Below are 17879 nucleotides of genomic sequence, written 5' to 3' on the forward strand. Positions count from 1 at the left end.
CAATCCTGGAACACTGTGACGTCTTCCGCTACGGGGAACGTATGCACAAAAATTTTGCAAATAATTTGTCGCGTAGACTACGGCATTATGCGCACGCTAATTAAGTAGAGGATTCCATGTGCGTTGTTGACCTGTTTCCGTTTTACGAACGAGACATGCAGGAATAACGCACTATGGTTTCACTGTACCGCAACCATTCATTGTAGTCAGGTTCACTTTATGGCTAATGGACAACTTACGGTATTGGGTGGAATATTCTGCATGACTGCGAAGCGTTTTCTTTTATTATCTCACATTCTATTCCTTTTGTTCGCATGTTGTCACTTTTGTTCCTAAATGTGTGCATTGTTTATCAGTCATGTAAGCTATTAGTTATCAGTCACGTACAATATTTCTAGTCGCGCACCGTTGAGTACATATTATCGAGATTTTCGCTTATACCACAAATAGCACTGAAGTTGCCTCAAGGCCTTTGAACTCCGAACCTTTCGATAGTTACACCTGCCGCGGTGGCTCAGTGGCCAAGGCATTGCGCTGCTGAGCACGAGGTCACGGGTTCGATTCCCGTACACGGCGGCCGCTTTTCTGATGGAGGCGAAAAGCAAAAACGCCCGTGTGTACGAGATTTCGGCGCACGTTAAAGATCCCCAGGTGGTCAAACTTAATCCGGAGCCCTCCACTACGGCGCGCCTCATCGCCTGCGTTGCGTCGGCGCGTTAAACCTTACAATCAATCAATCAATTTCGATATTTACGGTTTTGTGCAATCTTGCTTACCCCCTAGTATTTTATATGACCCCTTGAATTCTGAAGAAGAAGAAGAGCTAAAACTGTGTCTAGATGGTGAGAACAATTGTACCAAGACCATCTCACAAAGTCTTTATTTCTTGTCCTTAATATTTCGAGATCTCGTTTAACCTTCCGCGAATCAGTAGCGAACGCTAATAAATGCCGGAAATCTCGCCAATTAACGCAGAATATTGCGGCTATCCCTGGCTAGTTGATTGTGCTCTCTACTATAGCTTTAAAAATGGTCAGACGCTTACGCACGCATAATATGGCCACTCAGCGATAGCTGCTAAAGTAGGACAGGTGCACGTTTACTACACGACGTCTTCGAGCACTTGTCAGATCTTCAAGAAGCGGCAGCACCGAGGAGAAATGTTGGTTCTTTGTTCTTTTTATTTACGAACAAGCACAAGGTGGCAGTAGCTTCCGTTCAGAATGGCAGTACGCCTTCTACACCTTCATTCAAGGCCTTTTGGAAGGAAATTGAAGTTCTGGATATTATTCTTAATTCCTATTACCTTGTTTTTCGACGAAAATTTTATATATGTTTTGCAAGTAATGTTCACAATTTCTTAATCAGGTTGCATAAACGACAAACAACAGAGTAGACGAAGGATGGCAAGCTCTCGCTGCAGTTTTTCGTATAGCCAACTTTCGAAGGAGGTAAACGTTTCATACATTTTCTGGGTATCTAACATTTGCCCTTCCAGTTCTTCCAAGTCGTCCTATTAGTGCACTACGAATAATTTAGAAGATATAAGAACTCCTTTTAGAACGCCTGACCAATAAAAACTTGCTACTCCTTTTATTACATATGTTTATACTATAAAACTTATTGTAACAATTAGTAGATTATGTTACGTCTTTATTTCAATATATTAACGATCGGTTAGGGTGCCGACGCCCTCTTCAAGTGCCCTTTCGTGAATCCGGATTTATTCCGCCGTCTATGGAGATTGAATGTGTCATATATTGGTTAACTATCACTTCAGTGATTAACATACGCAGTAGAGATAGAAGGTTTATAAGATCACAATGTTTAGCTTTTGAGATCTCCTTTCGTATGCCACAACATAATTTTTGTTTTACTTTTTTTAGTGTACTAGTATTACTGTGGTGCTGACGTGCACAGATAATCCTTTCACAAACATCCCTGGTAAAATATCTCCTCCGCGTTTAGATAATTCCACCTCTTCTTATGCCGCCTTCTAAGATTCTCATTCCTTTTATCGTGTTTTCAACTTATTTCGTAGCTTTTACAATAACCCCAATGCCTCCCGGTTCAGCCAGCTTATGTTGCGCCCAGCCTCCTTACTCACATCGTATTACTGTGCATAGAATCAAACCGCTGCTTTGACCACTTCCTTCGGGTTACTAGTCTCCAGATTTACTAGCTGCGTTAACTAGATCTTGCCACTTGTCTCTTGTTATTACGAAGAATGCAAGTTGAAAAAACACTTACGCCAGAAGGAACCTCAGGTTTGCCCGAATGAACGAGACCCTGATTGTGAAGCCAGCTGAAAAGAAAAAAAGAAAGTGAACAGCTTTAATATACAGAACACAAGTTTTTTGTACATCGATCGTGATAAGTAAAGAACATGCACAAACGCTTTCGAAAGCCATGTCTTCTTTAGGATAATAGGTGGGCTTTAAAACAGCATTTGTTTGTCCTATTAACAACATCAGGTTATGGTTAGACATTTTTCGAGAGGAACAAGGCACTTCTAGTTTAAATGTGCACAGACCCCAATCAACCCTCGCTGAACTGAGAGCAATTCTCGGCGCCACGGCGACTGTGTAACAGCTTAGGCCGGAACAGTTACCACCTGTCATGATTTTCACGTATTCAGTGCAGGCAGTTCAGGACCTTCCAAAAGTACTTTATGAAGTATCTTTCGTCCGCGTGAAAATAATTTGGGCCCCAAGGAGGTTACAGCAACAGGCAGCCGTGGAAATACTTATACGTTCCCCTGTAATGCATCCTCCACTGTTATTTTTTCTCATTCGATTACCAGGTAGGTCATCGACAAAGAAGACCTGCGGCGCTCCATTGTGCGCTTATTTCGCGATGCGCATAAAGCTTCCTTTGGAGGCTCACAGGCCGCAAGGAGGTGGCGCTACGAAGGATACGAATGATTCGTGTCCGGCCATCACCCACACGTGGTTACCGGGTCAACAGGCAGAGTTTCGGCGTATTTGCACATATTGCTCCACATGGGCATCGTCCACAGACATTCGCCATATTCTGTAAAGTTCTTCTAGTCTGCAAAGCTCCCTGCAGCTACTGTTAAAACAGCGTGCAATTATATCTAGGCTGACTACGTTACTACAAATGTCGACTGTTTTGTCCGCATCTTCGATACCTTTTGGAATTTGTTCCTGAGAACAACCTGTTCTGCTGCATTTAGACCGCTTGTATCCAGCGTGTCATTCCGTACAGCAAAATATAAAATTTAAGAAATCCGACATTTCAGGTCACGAAAGCAGTCAATGCAAATAATAGTGCCTCGTCCATGGCGTTGGACCGAGTGAAAAGTCGGCTTTCTCGAATTAACTTGATCACACTCATCGTAAAATGTTGCGGGTTCAATATTTTTAATATTTGCTTTTATGGCAATCAGCATGCACATTGAATGATGCTGAGTTTTTAGGTACTCTTTCTCCCAAATAAATGCTAACCGCGAGCAACCCTTCGTCCTGCGTGTTTTATTTCCTTTTTGTCGTGGTCTTTTTCTGCAGTTTCTGAAGGAATTGTATGAACCTGCTCATTATGCATACATGTCAGATGCTTTCACCGTTAGTGACGTAGCGAATTTCTGGCGTAAGAACTTTATTTTTCTGGCAGTTCGGACCACTAAACCATATAACGGCCGATGAACCGACCGACCCCGATGTATCTCCGAAAGTTCTCCTAAAAAAAGATGTCATTTTAAGAATTGTCGCGACGGACTTTGAAAAAAAAAAAAAAATTGGTTGCATGATGGCACCAGCTAGCATGTGCAGCGGCATGCTTTAATCTGTGCCAACCTTTCTCGTGAGTTCAGCACTTTGTGTTCCTGTCCTTTAACTCACAATAAAAAAGGAACAATTGTGAGCACTGAGCTTAAACAAGTCAGTTTTATAGTAGAACCCCGGGATCACACATGGCTGTGGGTTGATATCGCAGAAAGTAGGAGTAACTGTGCCGCCTTCTTGTTCTAACTGATTTAACAAGACCTGTTGTACTGTCATTATAGTAGTAACGTACTCAATATAACAGGGCTCACTGTCCGGTACACACCGAGGTTGAACAGGGATCCAAATTTTATTTCGGTGCGAGAGAATTTCGTTCAGGTAGAAATGCCGGAACAGATAAAAACAAAAAATGAGCAAATTAAATTGGCGCGACTGTCATTGTTTTAAATACCCTGCAATTCATCTCCCTCTGCCACCCGTTTCTGTATGCAATCCGTTCTACGTTAAGCAGGACGCTGGTCATGTCTGGTCTGAAAAGAGCCAAGCGCCGCGCTTCGCCGAGTCTAACAAGAATAGTGTGGCTCGCGCAGCGAAGCGCGTCGTACGGCCAGTGCGTAATATATCGCAAGGATTACCGAGCATCCTTGCAGCGCGAGCGTACCTCCTTCGAAGTAAACCTCCGCAGACAAAGACGACGACTGTATGCCCCTTCCCGAGCTCCGAATGCTCCGGCAGGATTGTCGGGGCAACGCAGCGTTGCGTTGAAATATGGGCGTTGAGCCTGCTCCCCAAAGCGACCGTGACGGCAAGTCAAGCGAGTCAGACGGCCATAGAGGAACACAAACAAACAAAAAAACCAAACACGTGAGCACGTATCGCCCTTGGTATACACCATTCAACTCGGTGTTTTTAAGACCGGCTCCTCAGGTGTGCACCGCTACGCACATAAGCCTATACCATCGATTTCCCAAATTCTTAGCCGTTCCTCTTGTGTGTCTGCTTTTCCAGGAAAGCAGATGGGTCATGGGTTGTTACGGGAGCCCGAAGTCGATTCGGCCCTTCTTTTGTGCCTCAATAGCGGGAGAGGAAACTGATTTGCGTGCAGAAAAGAAGACGCAATTCCGACGCGCTACCGCGCTCCACGGCTGGAAGAGTTAGGAGAGGACGGCGCCATTGTGTTCGCGGCGTGAACGAATCGGATGCTGGACGGGTGAAGGAAGACGAGTGAGAAGGAAAGTAGACGTCACCGAAGCTGCGACAAAAGGGGGCAGCAGTGCCGTATACTATCGAGATTGACGAGAAGATAGAGGGAACCGTGTGCTCGAATTGTATACATATGCGTCTGGCTCGCCATTCCTTGTCGCGCTATCATGCGAGCCGGATGTAGGCCTCGTGGCGACTGAGAAATAAATCAGGAAAAACGAGACATGAGCCCCCTTCTGCAAACATAGCAGTGTAAGGGCACTGTGCAATCTATTTGGAAAATCTGTTGGTCCACCGTTTCTTGAAAGTGATAGGATTTACCGGGTCCATCCTCCCAATGCGTGTGTTTGTGTGTATATATAATACTGGTGGAGGGGGGGAGAAAAAAGAGAAAGATCAGCGCGATATCAATAGACGAGATATGAAAGAAGGTACGTCATGACAACTGGCATTTGTTAAGCACGCTAGGCGGTGCAGGTTACATGATAAAGTTGTTGATAATACCACCCAAAAAATACTATTCCTAGCTATTTCTAGAGGTTCCGTGTTAGCCTTAGGAGTTCCGTCTCACTGTTGCTGGTGTTGCTATTTTCCACCGCTGAGTGGTGTCGGAGATATGTCGTGCTGTAAGGCATAAGGCTTCGGGGTGTAGTCCTTTGTGGCCGTTGCGTTAATTTTAGCGCCAATACCAGCTGAAGAGACACCTCGAAACTGGAGCACACGGGTGCAATATATTACTGCTGAATAAAGTTTAAAAGGTGATTTTGGTGCCTACTGAGTGACGTAAATAGAAAAAAAAAGGACGAAATTCCAAAAAAAAAAAAACAAGTATGTTCTCGGTTCTTTATAATAGGATGAACCCTACAAATGTCTATCTTTTTGTAATGACACAGCGTTATCTTGACAATAAATATTTATGCACGCATGCTCCCTAAATCCCGGTCTTTTACACAATTATTTTACTTTCCTTATGTTTCATATGAATTCTGTGTATAACGTGGAATTTATTGCATATTACTCGTGTTGTAGCTGCTAAAAATCAGGGCAGTCTTAAGCACTTAGTATGACTCGTGGTTTCGAAGACATTAACGCCCAATGAAGCGCCCCTGAGTGTTACTTCTAGTTTTGCGCGGAGTGCGATTATGGCTGTTGCGCCGCTGTTCGAGGTCAGCAGGGCGCGTGGCTCTTCCCTACTAAGGAGCGTTGTCCTTGCCTTTTGGTTTTGTTTACTGCGAACCCCTTGCTATACATGGCTTGCCCATGACTACACCACAGCCCTTTCTCGTGTACCGCTCTCTGCTTCCTCGGCGATGTTCGAGATAAAAGCTGCAGGTAAGCTGACAGCCTTGCAAGGTGCACGCAGTGTGCCAGAACGGCAGCTGCAACGACGTCAGTGCACGCTACACGCTGACCCTAGAATCCCCGGAACTCCTCATGCCGTGCTTTGGAACGCTCCTCAAGGATCTGCTTATATGATTCCGACGCCAGTGTCGACGCCGGACGCCAGCCTGATCGAAAAACTGGTAATTTATTGCTTTTGCATTAATAATTACATCAGCATAAAAGACACTAGCTTGTTTCCAGACACCTGGATTTTTCCAATTCATCGATTCAGTTGTTAATAGGTTCGGGTTTCGGCATAAACCAAGATGTGGCATCTACCTGTAAAGCGTGCACCACCGCAACAATATTTGTATTGCAAAAAAGCCGCCTTTACAAACTTGATCGGAACATAGCTGCGGCATTCCGGTCACTCCGCCAGCGGCTGCTCTCGCCGAAACAGGTTCGCGCGTGAACAGAGGTGAACCGCACTCAAAAGAGCTTTGCGGGTGCGTTTGAGTAACCGTACGAATGCTGTGTATTCGGCCAAAAAGAAGAAAAAAAGAAGGAAAACGGGGGTACCACGAACGGTGGGATTTTGTGAGTGTTAGTCCAAGGCGGACAACGGGGAAGATTGGAAGCATCTTCGGGGAAAACTCAAAGTTCAGCCAGCGGAAGTTTTATGAGCTTCCGTTGAACTCCAAATTTAGCGGTTTCTATACTCATTCATTCATTCATTCATTCATTCATTCATTCCATCGATTGATTGATTGATTGATTGACCTATTTATTAATTTATTTATTTATTTATTTATTTATTTATTTATTTATTTATTTATTTATTTATTTATTTATTTATTTATTTATTTATTTATTTTATGGTTTAACGCGCCGACGCAACGCAGGCTATGAAGCGCGCCGTAGTGGAGGGCTCCGGATTAATTTCGACCACCTGGCGATCTTTAACGTGCGCCGAAATCTCGTGCACACGTGCGCTTTTGCTTTTCTCCTCTACCAGAAACGTTAACACTCCTTCTCTATATTTTTATTTACTACCAAAACCTATGTTGAGGCTATTCACCGCTTTCACATGTTTATTAGTCAATATATCTAGAAAGCCCTTTGAGCATTGTCAGTATCAGATTGTTTCTGTGTTAGATAACAGGATATTACGGTAAGGAACGCGTCACCTCAGTGGCAACGTATACAGTTTTGTACTGCCTACCCAGCAACAGCGACGTTTTGTTCCCTGCAGAGTTGGGATCATCGCTTCTCGAAACTTTTCAACTCATAATGCCGTTTTCCACTGCCTATGACTGTTGTGGTAGCTTATCCGGAGTAGATTGAAACTGGATTCACTCGTTGAGAACGCGCCTTCTGCATCGGCGCCATACGATCTCCAAGTAGGACGAACGCGGGGCAACTTTCGAGAGCTTCCCACACAAGAGAGGGCCACAGATTTGAGCGCGTGTGTGCGCGGGGGGATTTGAGTTGGAGGACGGAAAGCAGGGAAAGGTGGAAGAATTAGGGCGTCTCGAGCGTTTCCCCACTTCTTCTGCGTGCTCAGTTGAACAAACTCGCCTCTTCCGCCGGGCAGCTGGGCACCCAGACCTCGGGTTTACCATCTTCTTGTGGCTCGGAATGCTTGCACTCGGCTCAATGCGGAGATCTCCAGTAAAGGGCTCAGCTGGCCAATGAGCTTGAGCGCACCGAGTCATTGGCATTGAATTATTCCCTGGGGCAGACCCTGCGCATGTTTGCGGAAACCTACCATAGGCATTGTGGATCTCGAAGCATCGACCGCCAGTCGCACTCTTTCTGGAACTAAGAAGAGCTTTGTGTAACCCACTGATTAAAAGTGGCCGCACACTGAATAAAAAAGGCTAATTCTATGCGAGTGACGTCATTTATGAGGAGAAAGAAACGCCTTTCAGGATCTGTCATCTGTGCACTATACCAGTACTGAACATGTTCACTGCTCGTTTGGTTTAATTATTGCTCGAAAATGAAAAAAAATTATTTGTAATTTTGGCGTAAAAAATTCATAAAAATGTAAGAAATTACAAAATTTTAAATTAGGGATGTTTAACGCGCGGTAGCTGCACTTGGGCTATTAGGCGCGCCGTAGTGGAGGGCATAGACATCTTTAATTTTTGCCAAAATCTAGATGCATGGGCGTTTTCGCTGTTTGCCTCCACCTAAAAAGCGGCCACAGTGGCCGGGACCGAACCCGCATCGTTGGACTCAGCAGCACGACGGCTTAGCCACTGAGCCACTGCGGCGAGTTATTGTTAGAAAAAACGCCCATCAATTTTCGCTTGTCGTAAAATTCCCCGGTGCGGTAATACCAGCTTATTTGGTAGGGATAGCACGTACTCGAGGAAGAAGCCAGTCTAAAGTTGAAATGTACATTTGAAGATGAGGGGTGGCCTTAGCCACAAATAATAGCTTTGATGGTGCGCCTGGATGCGTTTTCCGTCGTTTCTCGTGCCGGTTTCAACGAAGTCCGATACTTCAAAATTTCAATGTCCCAGTGGCCTAACTGTATTCAGCCAGTAATCACACGTAATTATGCGCACCCTCGGCAGAGAAAAGTATTATTCGTCTCATCAAGAAGGTATGCTCGTATAACGTCTTCTGTCCGGACGCTTTGTTTGCGTCCGGACCAATGCGCGTGCTCAAGTATGTTCGAATGTATGAACGCGTGTGTAGCAAGGACTCATTACAGACAGAGAATACAAGAGGATTTCATAGAGGGACAAATTGGCAGTTGATGTCGCTAGTCGAGAGGAGGAGGAGAAGGAGGAGGAGGAGGGGGTGGAGTACTTTATTAAGGGGAGCGTTAGATGCTGATGTTCGAAAAAAAAATGGCACTGAAGGGGATGACACAGCAGCCAAGACTACGTGGCGTAGTCGTACATGTGTACGGTATCCTCCCCGTCTTATCTTGCGTGCATTGCTACACGGGAACTTGTTCCCGAGCACGGATGATATCGCTTGTTTATTGCATGGCCACTTCGCTAATGGCGCGCAGAAAAAGAAAATGAACGTACGTAATATGAACGAGACAGCGCTAGTTGTGTCGGCTAACCACACTTCCGGAGCACCTCCGAGACCCAAAATGAGAAACCTGACGACGGAGAAGAATCGAACATGACCTCCGGCAATAGCAGTACGGAGGAAGATTAAAACAAACAAACAAAGAACACGCCCGTTGTGCACACCGGCAGCATCGATGACTCCCCGTGATGCTGTGCTACAATGGATGTCTCTTATAGCAATTTTGACATTCTTTTTCGTTTCCAGCAAATATCGGTATTGCTCTTCGAAATGTTTCGTATGCAACGCGCACGGAGCAGCAGAAAAGAGGGAAGAAGGAAGATTACGACCGTCGGATTGCAACAGCGCAGGCAAGAGGCTGCTGGGATCGGTGAAAAGGAGACGCAGAATTGGAGAGATCGGATTTAAAAGTGGACGAGCCGCATCGATTTCGTGATGGGCTCCCGTGCGCGGATCGAAGTTGCCCCCGGCTTGAGAAACAGGCACGGCTCGGCCGTGGCCAATACGCTACACCGTTAGGGCGGAATCCAAGCCACGACGGGGAGCTTGCTCTTTTAAAGGAAAATAATTGCGCGCCCCTCCTCCTCCCTCCCAGCATCGCTCCTTTGTGCGGAAAGCGGCCCAACTTCTTAGCGTTGCCCTCCCCCCGCTGCAACCACGGCCAGATTGCCCCTTCGATCCCGCCAATGCAAATAGCGGCGCCCAAACGAGGGCCATGACAAACAAGCGCTTCGCTTGTTCTCGGGCCAATAAATTGAAGTCCGGGCACTGCACGGCTCACGACTGCGGCCCTCCCTCCACCCCGCGGCATAAATCTTCGACGGCGGATGCCTCACATACTTCGGTAGATATGTAGGGACGCGACGACGTAGCTCCTCCCGATATCTTGTCGGAAAAGGCAGCGACTTCGCTGCGCGTTCCCTCCTAGTTCCGAGCTTCGGTTAATAAACATCGATACAGCGGGCGTTTGGAAACGGTAGTGCAGCTCATTAAGACGCTGAGGAGTCGTATTTAAAGTTGAGACAGAAACACGGCGAGTACAAAGGACAACAAGGTATACTGTATAGCGATTACAAAACAAGAAACAAAACACGGAGTTAATAACAGCTCAACTGATAAGAGGATAGTTTCACGAATGCAGTCAGACAGGTGCAATATTTCATTACCGGAGAGATTCGGTTGCCTGTTATTCCTCAGAGTTGGGCCCTTAATTTCTCCTTGCTGATTCCGGTAGGTCCGGAATACCGCTTCTCTCGTCAGAATACCGCTTCTCTCGTCGAGCAGCTGCAAGCCGATCCACTCTGATTACGGCTGTATAATCCGCGTATTCGCCATCAACAAGCTGTGCCTCGTATAGCCTTTTTCCCCGACAATCACTCTTACGGGCAGATCTCCCTTGAGCCCCTTCATATCCTCATCCTCGAGAACAAACCCAGCTCTTGAGCCACTTATTGACATCACCGTCACTTGGGAAGTTCTCAGCCGCCCTCTGCAGCAATTGCCCGAGAATTAGAAGTCAACTACGCTGCCTTACGGAAACAGCAAGTTGTCCTAGGTTTCATTTCGCCTCTTAGTTGGCATGGTGGCATATACAGTGGAACCCCGGTTACATGTCCCTGGGTTTTACGACGAACTACTGGAGTGCCGGAGAAGTCCCCGTAGAAATAATCTATTAAAAACCTCGGTTATCCAAAGCGATTTAATGCCTGACCCGCGTTATCCGATGGCGCGGATGGCTGGGGGCTTCTTCCGCGGACCTGAAGCCCACTCAATCGCTTCTCTCCGGTACAGCTTTCCTCACCGTCTCATATTTCGTTTCTCCTTCCTCCTGCAGCCGCCCACCCCTCCGCACACACGCTTTGCCCCTATCCTCGCTGGCGTCTCCTCTTGTTTCGCGGGGCAGTGTGCAGGTGTTTATTTCTCCCACTCTGCAGAAAATCGCCAACGAGGTTACACTGACAGGCTTAGGCTTCCACGAGTGTTTGTCGGGACCATGTGAGACATGATTAGCACTGGCTGCCGGGAATTGGCGCCTGCACTGGATTATTCTTTTCGCCTTTACTTTTTTAGTGATTGTAATTTTCCAGCCCTGAAAACCATTACTTTGCTGTTTACATTGAAGTTTCTTGCAAATCTGTCGCGCGAAACTCTATTTATAGGTGCAATTGTTGTTGCTCGGATTTTACGACACCCGCATTTTACGACGCTTTTTTGCGGCGCCGAAAGAGTTGTATAATCGGGGCTCTGCTGTATATGTCTTACTATTTCTACCTGTATATATAACTTACTAAACGTCACTTTAACTACTCTTCAGCCAGTCTCTAACATTCATGGTCTTAACCACCGCTATGGGGACGAGTCGCCCGTAATAGGGCACCGCCGTCGCTTCGACAAAAAGTGCCGCCTGTGGAGAAACGCTCGTCAGTGGAATGTGGAGCGGCACAGACGGGGGCGGCCGGCGAAGCCCTGCCTCTTTTTCTACGGTGCAGCTTGCGAAGGCTACATTATAGCCGGGAATTTTTAAGATCGGGAAATGTTGAAAAAAGGGACAGCCTTTACGAGGCACATCTCGCGTACGATTTGCGGCAGAGGCAAATGCAGCTTACGCGCATATTCACTAAGAGCAAACAGCATTCTGGCAGACGACACCCAAAGAGCCAAGCTGCGTTGTGAAGCTCGCAGTGCGAACTTATTACTCTGTGTAACTGCTTCAATGCACAAAGCAAATTTTACATGCCGTATTATTGCCTGCATGCAGGCATCGAGGAGCATCACTGAGGCTAAATGCACCTGCAAAGCCTTCGCGGACGGACTATTCGGGCAGGCCGCGGCACTGGCATTTGTTATTGATAAAGAGAATACGGCGTCGGACACACACTATCATAACGACTGAATGGCTTTACAAGGGTGCACTCTACGCGTGGAGGTACTCGGAAAAGATTTTTTAACCATTGACAAGCACCGGTTTGTGTGATAGTTTGGGCACTGCTGTTGCATTTTTACCGCGCTTGATAGCCTATCAGTGCCAGCTCCTCTTATAGAAAGTGGCATAAGTGCGGTTGTAGCTTAGGCTGTTGAATTCCTCCGATTGCCGGTACAATGCTAGAGACACACGCGGGAGTGTGGCATCGGCTCCGTGGCTCCCGTTCCGTCACTACTGCGAAACAAACGGCACAAAGCTTCCGGTTACAGAAAAAAAATGCAAGCCACCGCAGTGTTTCTACGCCCACACAGTACTCAAACTTGTGCGTACGTCCCTCTTTCTCCGAACCAACCGTGTCGAGGTGTCGCACCATTTATGCCGGTACAGAAAGTGTTGTGATGAAAACCGACAGAAACGAATCGATTTTAAAGAGCTTGGTGAGCTTCTGTCGCTTCTAGTGCAGGTAGCAAGAAAACACGTTTGGCTATACCTTTTTTCGACGGATATATCGCTCAGAACAACACCAAAACATTAAAGGCGACGAGGCAAACTGGACAAACATTAACGGCAGGCTGCGCATTCAATGCGCTGGGCCATTCCAGTAACGGGGGGAGCGCCGAGAGGTGGCGCCACCTGTTCAGCTTCCCGGTCCCTATATGGTAAATACACGGTCTGTGTTTATCGTAAAAGTAAAAAAAACGAAGCCCACTCGCACTGCTTGAAATAAGTTTTTCAAAATAGCGCTTGGTTCCTTTTTTTTTATTTTTCCTCGTGGTGCTGTTAGCTGTTCTCGGCCACTAGCTGTTGCAGTGTGCGTATCGATGCCAAGCGACAGTCTCTAATGAAGCTGCCACTGGCCGAGTGGCAGTACGGCTCACAGCCACACTCATTGATAAGCTATTGAAACACCTATAACTGACCGTGAAAGGGAAAAGCGAGACCCTTTCATCAGCGCAGTGTGGCAGGGAGGACGCATCTAAGATTTGCTTAGAGTCCCGTGACAAAAAGACTGAAAAGAACCACCGGTGTAACCGTTACACCGACAGTGTCGCGGTCACACTGTCGCCGTGAGGCCGCGAGGACGCCGCGAGGCCGCGCTTAATTATATGCCATCTTATTTATATGCCATCTTAATTTTCTGCCATCTCATAATGTCTACATTTCTTTTTTTAATATTTCCCTTTAAGAATCCACAGTGCGGTCTAACTGGAACGATTTAAGAGATAATATATTAGCGTTCCGCTTTTACGCTTTCACTTGTTTTCCACACCGCAATCCATTTGCGCAGCTCTTGTGTCCCATGTACTTTGCCAGGGAAACGGGCGGGTAGCACGGAACGGAGAGGCAGCTTAAACGGAGAAAGAAAACGACATCACCGGCAATGAACTGAGAAAAAGGAGAAATGCGTAAAGAGGTGGGAGGGCGGGAAAGGCTCCGGGGAGACGGCAAAAGGCGATCAAGTGGTCTATCGCGGCGGATTAGGGGACACGGCTTACGAGAGAGGAGGGAGATTCTGCCGATTCAACAGCCCAATCAAAAATACATGCCGACAAGCTCACCCGAATCACCAAGCGCGCAGAAAAGGAGTGAGTGCCTGGTTGGGCGGCGAAGGGGAGGGGCCGGTTTCCTGCCGCCAGGGGAGCGCGTTCGACGAGTGTTTATAGAGAACTGTTCTTTTTCTTCTTGCTCCTCCTAAGTCTGTCCCGGTTCCTTTCAGGCCCTCACTCTTGCTTGTCCTTGCCTCGTTTCGAGCGTCGAGAGCGCCTATTTTAGTTTCGCGCTGGTTCTAATGCTTATTTGATTATTTATCGGCCTGTCGCGGCTTCCAAGCGACCTCCGTGCTTTGGTTCGGAATTTCGCTAAGCCCCTAAAACTCACGTTCAAGCAGATTTTCTTCGTTTAGCTCGGTTTTCGGATTGCTTCGCTTTTTACTTCGGCGTTGCTACTGCAGATTTTCTTTCTGTCCCCTCTTTATTTTTACTAGCGCTTCCCTCGGCTGCCGTATGGAAAGTAAAAAGAGCAACACGTTCTTGAGATGGCTGTTCTGCGAAGCAAGACACGAATAAAACGAAAAGAATTAATTGTCAACGTTATTTTAGCGTTTTCGAAGACTACGCATATACCCAAAAGATGGGGCACAAGTGCTTCGGGGAACGTGATAAGGGGTTGTTGGGGTGCGAGGGCTCTGATTGGGGCACTTGACCTTCTATTGACGTAAGCTTGCTGACGCAATGCTTTCCGAGCTCGCTTCGCTTCGAAATTCCCGATGAAGGAGGTCTTAGTAGGGCACAGGGTGCAGTCCAGGCTCCACTCGATCGGCTGCTATTCCGTCCAAGAATAACACTCCTGGCAAAAAAAAAAAAAAACTTCTACGATATTTTTTCTGTTCGGCGTAAGAGTTCTCAGATTACGCCGCGCTATTCTTTATTTATTTATTTATTTATTTATTTATTTATTATACGACCTTACAAGCTAAATGAGTTCTAAATCAAAATCATAGAACTCAATGAGTCCGCTAGATATAAAGTCCTGTGTCCGAAATTCTGTGCGTGGCCTTAAATCTGATTGGGTTGCGATAAAGTAAACAAAATGGTGTTTAAAATACTTACTGGGCGTTTGATAGGCCTGGGTTGCTTTCTAAGTTTGTAGTCCTTCGCTACAGCCCGGACCCGGTAATAAACCATTGAAGACATTTTGTTGTGCCGTTAACTACAGATAATTATTTATTCGCTAAAAAAAGATTTCCCGCTAGTTGCTGGCTTTAAGAGAAAACGAGAGGTATTTGAGCACAAGGGTTTATGGCTGAAACTTGGTGTCTTTTCTTGCTTTGTGTTAATGTCCGGTAATGGGTCATTTGTGTTTTAGGAGAAGGAATCAGAAATTCAAGTTAGTGAAAAGACACTGGCGCTGGTCACTTCTTTACTGGTTACGCGACCTGGCTCATCACTTCGGCGTGCCTAACATCTACACATTGTTCCCTTCGATACTTTGTTTCCGAAATTGCACGATCAGTCATGATGGAGAAAAACGGCCGCCGTCAGCAAGGTGACAAGCAAAAAGAAGAAGACGCTCCTTGAGACGCAAGGCGGCGAGTAGAGACTCGTTCGGGTGGAGTTTCTTGCTCTTCACTTATCTCGTTCAAGTGGCTCCGCGAATGAGTCAGCGAAAAAGCGATTATTCTGCGCGCTTACGGCTACGTTCACCGGGCCGCAGCGGCGGCGTTCCTGCGCCCGCCGAACGACGGAAATAAAAATGAGGCCGGGGTGGAGAAAACTTTCTTCACGCGCCCGTTGCTTGAGCACACAGACGCAGAGGCGGCGCCGTGCAGCGCGGGTCTTTGCTGACTCGTTGCGCAGCCGCGCGCTTCGTGCCACGCGGCAAATTTTGTCGACTGAGGAGGCTTCCACAACCAGGCTGCAGCCAGAACAACGCTGGCGAAGAAACTTGGAGCCCAGGGCAAACAGATCCCGCCTCCCTCTTCTTTCTCTTTCCGTCGGGCGCTCCACGGCGCTTGATGCAGCTAAGCCCAAATCAAGCCGGCGCCATCCAAGCCAATCCAGGCAGTTCCACTCGCCAAAGCAGCGAGCCAGCAGTGCGCAGAGTCGAACGGCGAAGCCAAGTCGGAGCGGGCGCTCTGGAGCGGAAACGCACGAAGCCAACGCAGACGCAAACCCTCGGCTCTCCCCTTTCGCGGCCTGCCTTTGTATTTTCTCCTATTTAGGCCCGCGCTCCTTTCTCCCTGTCTTTTTATCAGCCTTGCTTTTAGTCACTCGGCTGCCGGAACGGATGAATGATCACTGCTCCGGCAGCAGGGCGGGCTCATTTGGCAGTCAGTGTTTGAACCTGTTGTTTTTACACCCACCGCCTTCTGCCCTTTCGGGACCTCATTTGAGTTAGAAAATCTACCGGCAGGCGTCTTTTTAACAAACGCGGACCCTGTGAAGACTGGTGAAGACTGAGAATGGTTTTCATTCTTTGTTACGTTTAAACACAGGATGAGCCTAACAAAACGAAGTCACTGCGCGACAGACCGTCTGTGTTTGACTTGACACAACGAAACGTTCCTTCTTTTAGAGCTGGATGGGCCACCATTGGGAGCGCGGAGGCAAAAAATAAATTTTTCTATGGTACTGAAATAGGAGAAAAAAATACGCCGAGCAGGGCATGTCCAAAGACTATATTTAGATGGTTGGTGGCGTACGTTGACTGTTTGCTGGCCTTCCTCTGGCAGCGTCCCATAGAATTTCTTCACGCTTTAGCGATGCTGAGTCTTACAATTTTTGCTGACCCGTCCTTGATTTAGTTTTTTTTTCATTGCAGAAAAAAACAGGGCTTAACTCGGGCGTGTGATAAAGTGATGGCTCTATCGAATTTTTATGAGATTGGCGGGAAGAAAGCCAAGGGGCCGGAACTAATTTTTCCTCACGACCTGGTCAATGCAGTAAACCGAAGAAAATACAGGCATGTGCAGTTTTGAACTGGCTACACTGCACGCATCTTTTGTCGTTATTAGAAATACTGAGCGAACAAAAAAATCTGTTTCTATTTACTAGGGCGTGCGTGTGTAGATCCCCGCGTTTGTAGACGGGGTAGGATCCTTTTAATGCTCCGCCATGAAAGTAACTTATAAGTTTTGTCTTGATCAATTACCTTAGCGACACGGCTGCTGATTGCGCTTGATTTTACAGATTTTGGTGAAGATGAGTGACTGGTGCATGAAGACGACGGATGAACAAAAATATGGTTTTCAAATGTGTGTGTGTGTGTGTGGGCGGAGCATTTTTTCCCTTAAGATGGAAGGGGAGGCGTAAAACAGGCAGCCTGTCGCAGGGGTGAAATGAACTAAGCATTTAAGAAGCGGCGTGATCATGTGCTCCTAAAAAACAAAAATAAAAACAAAACAAAAAAACGGCGTCGCTGCTAATGTTTATCCTCTCAAACGGTGATGGAGGCAAGGAACTGTATCTCTCCCCAATGCCTCGTAAACACAAGAACCAGAAACAAAAAAAAAAAAGAAAAGAAAAAGAAAACGTGTCTCAACGACCCCAAGTCCCGCAGGAAATAGACCAAAACCGCGTATACGTAACAGAATAGGCGACAAGGCTTACTGGCTCTAGCGCCGTGTCCGCAAATCGGCCGCTTTGACAACACTTAAACACGTGCTGTGTCGCCTCTGGTCCATTTCTAAATGCTTTTAATTGAAATACAAAACATGCATACAGCACACAATTCTGTTACTGGTAGTGGGTAGTGTGCCGTCTGCGTCGAACACGGCCGTTGGAACCTATCATTGTGCAAGGATTGTCAATTTTCCAATGTTCGCACGAATGCAGAGTCGATCCCCAGAAATAAAGTAAAATGTTCTCACACGCCAAACGGGTACGATAGAAAAGCTACGTATTGATTGCAAGATACGGAGATGTCCCAGAGCATTGAAGAAGTTTAACTTTGGTGCCTCCCATCCCATAAACCTGATAATTTGTGCCGTAGAAGCGTAATTAAAATATTTGATACATTTCATATAGATTTTACCCCAGACGTAGTGCTTAGATTTATTATACGCCACCCCGTATACTAGAACAAAAAAAAATGCATTGCTTTAGGCAAAGTTACCAGTCTTCGAGAATTTC

The 17879-nt window shown here is 46.7% G+C and overlaps 1 protein-coding gene across 7 annotated transcripts in view; it reads right to left on the reverse strand.

The window, feature by feature from the left end:
• Nucleotides 1–17879, reverse strand: part of Gluclalpha (glycine receptor alpha 1) — a 364471-nt gene that overhangs the window by 227066 nt on the left and 119526 nt on the right. For all 7 annotated transcript variants that reach the window (XM_077706301.1, XM_077706300.1, XM_077706299.1 and 4 more), the window contains exon 3: nucleotides 2251–2305. The gene's annotated coding sequence lies outside the window, so the exon portion shown is untranslated. The remainder of the gene's footprint in view (nucleotides 1–2250; nucleotides 2306–17879) is intronic.

Source organism: Haemaphysalis longicornis, unplaced genomic scaffold (assembly GCF_048455015.1).
Source record: "Haemaphysalis longicornis isolate Haplotype H1 unplaced genomic scaffold, Haemaphysalis longicornis Haplotype H1 scaffold_4, whole genome shotgun sequence".
NCBI lineage: Eukaryota > Metazoa > Arthropoda > Arachnida > Ixodida > Ixodidae > Haemaphysalis > Haemaphysalis longicornis.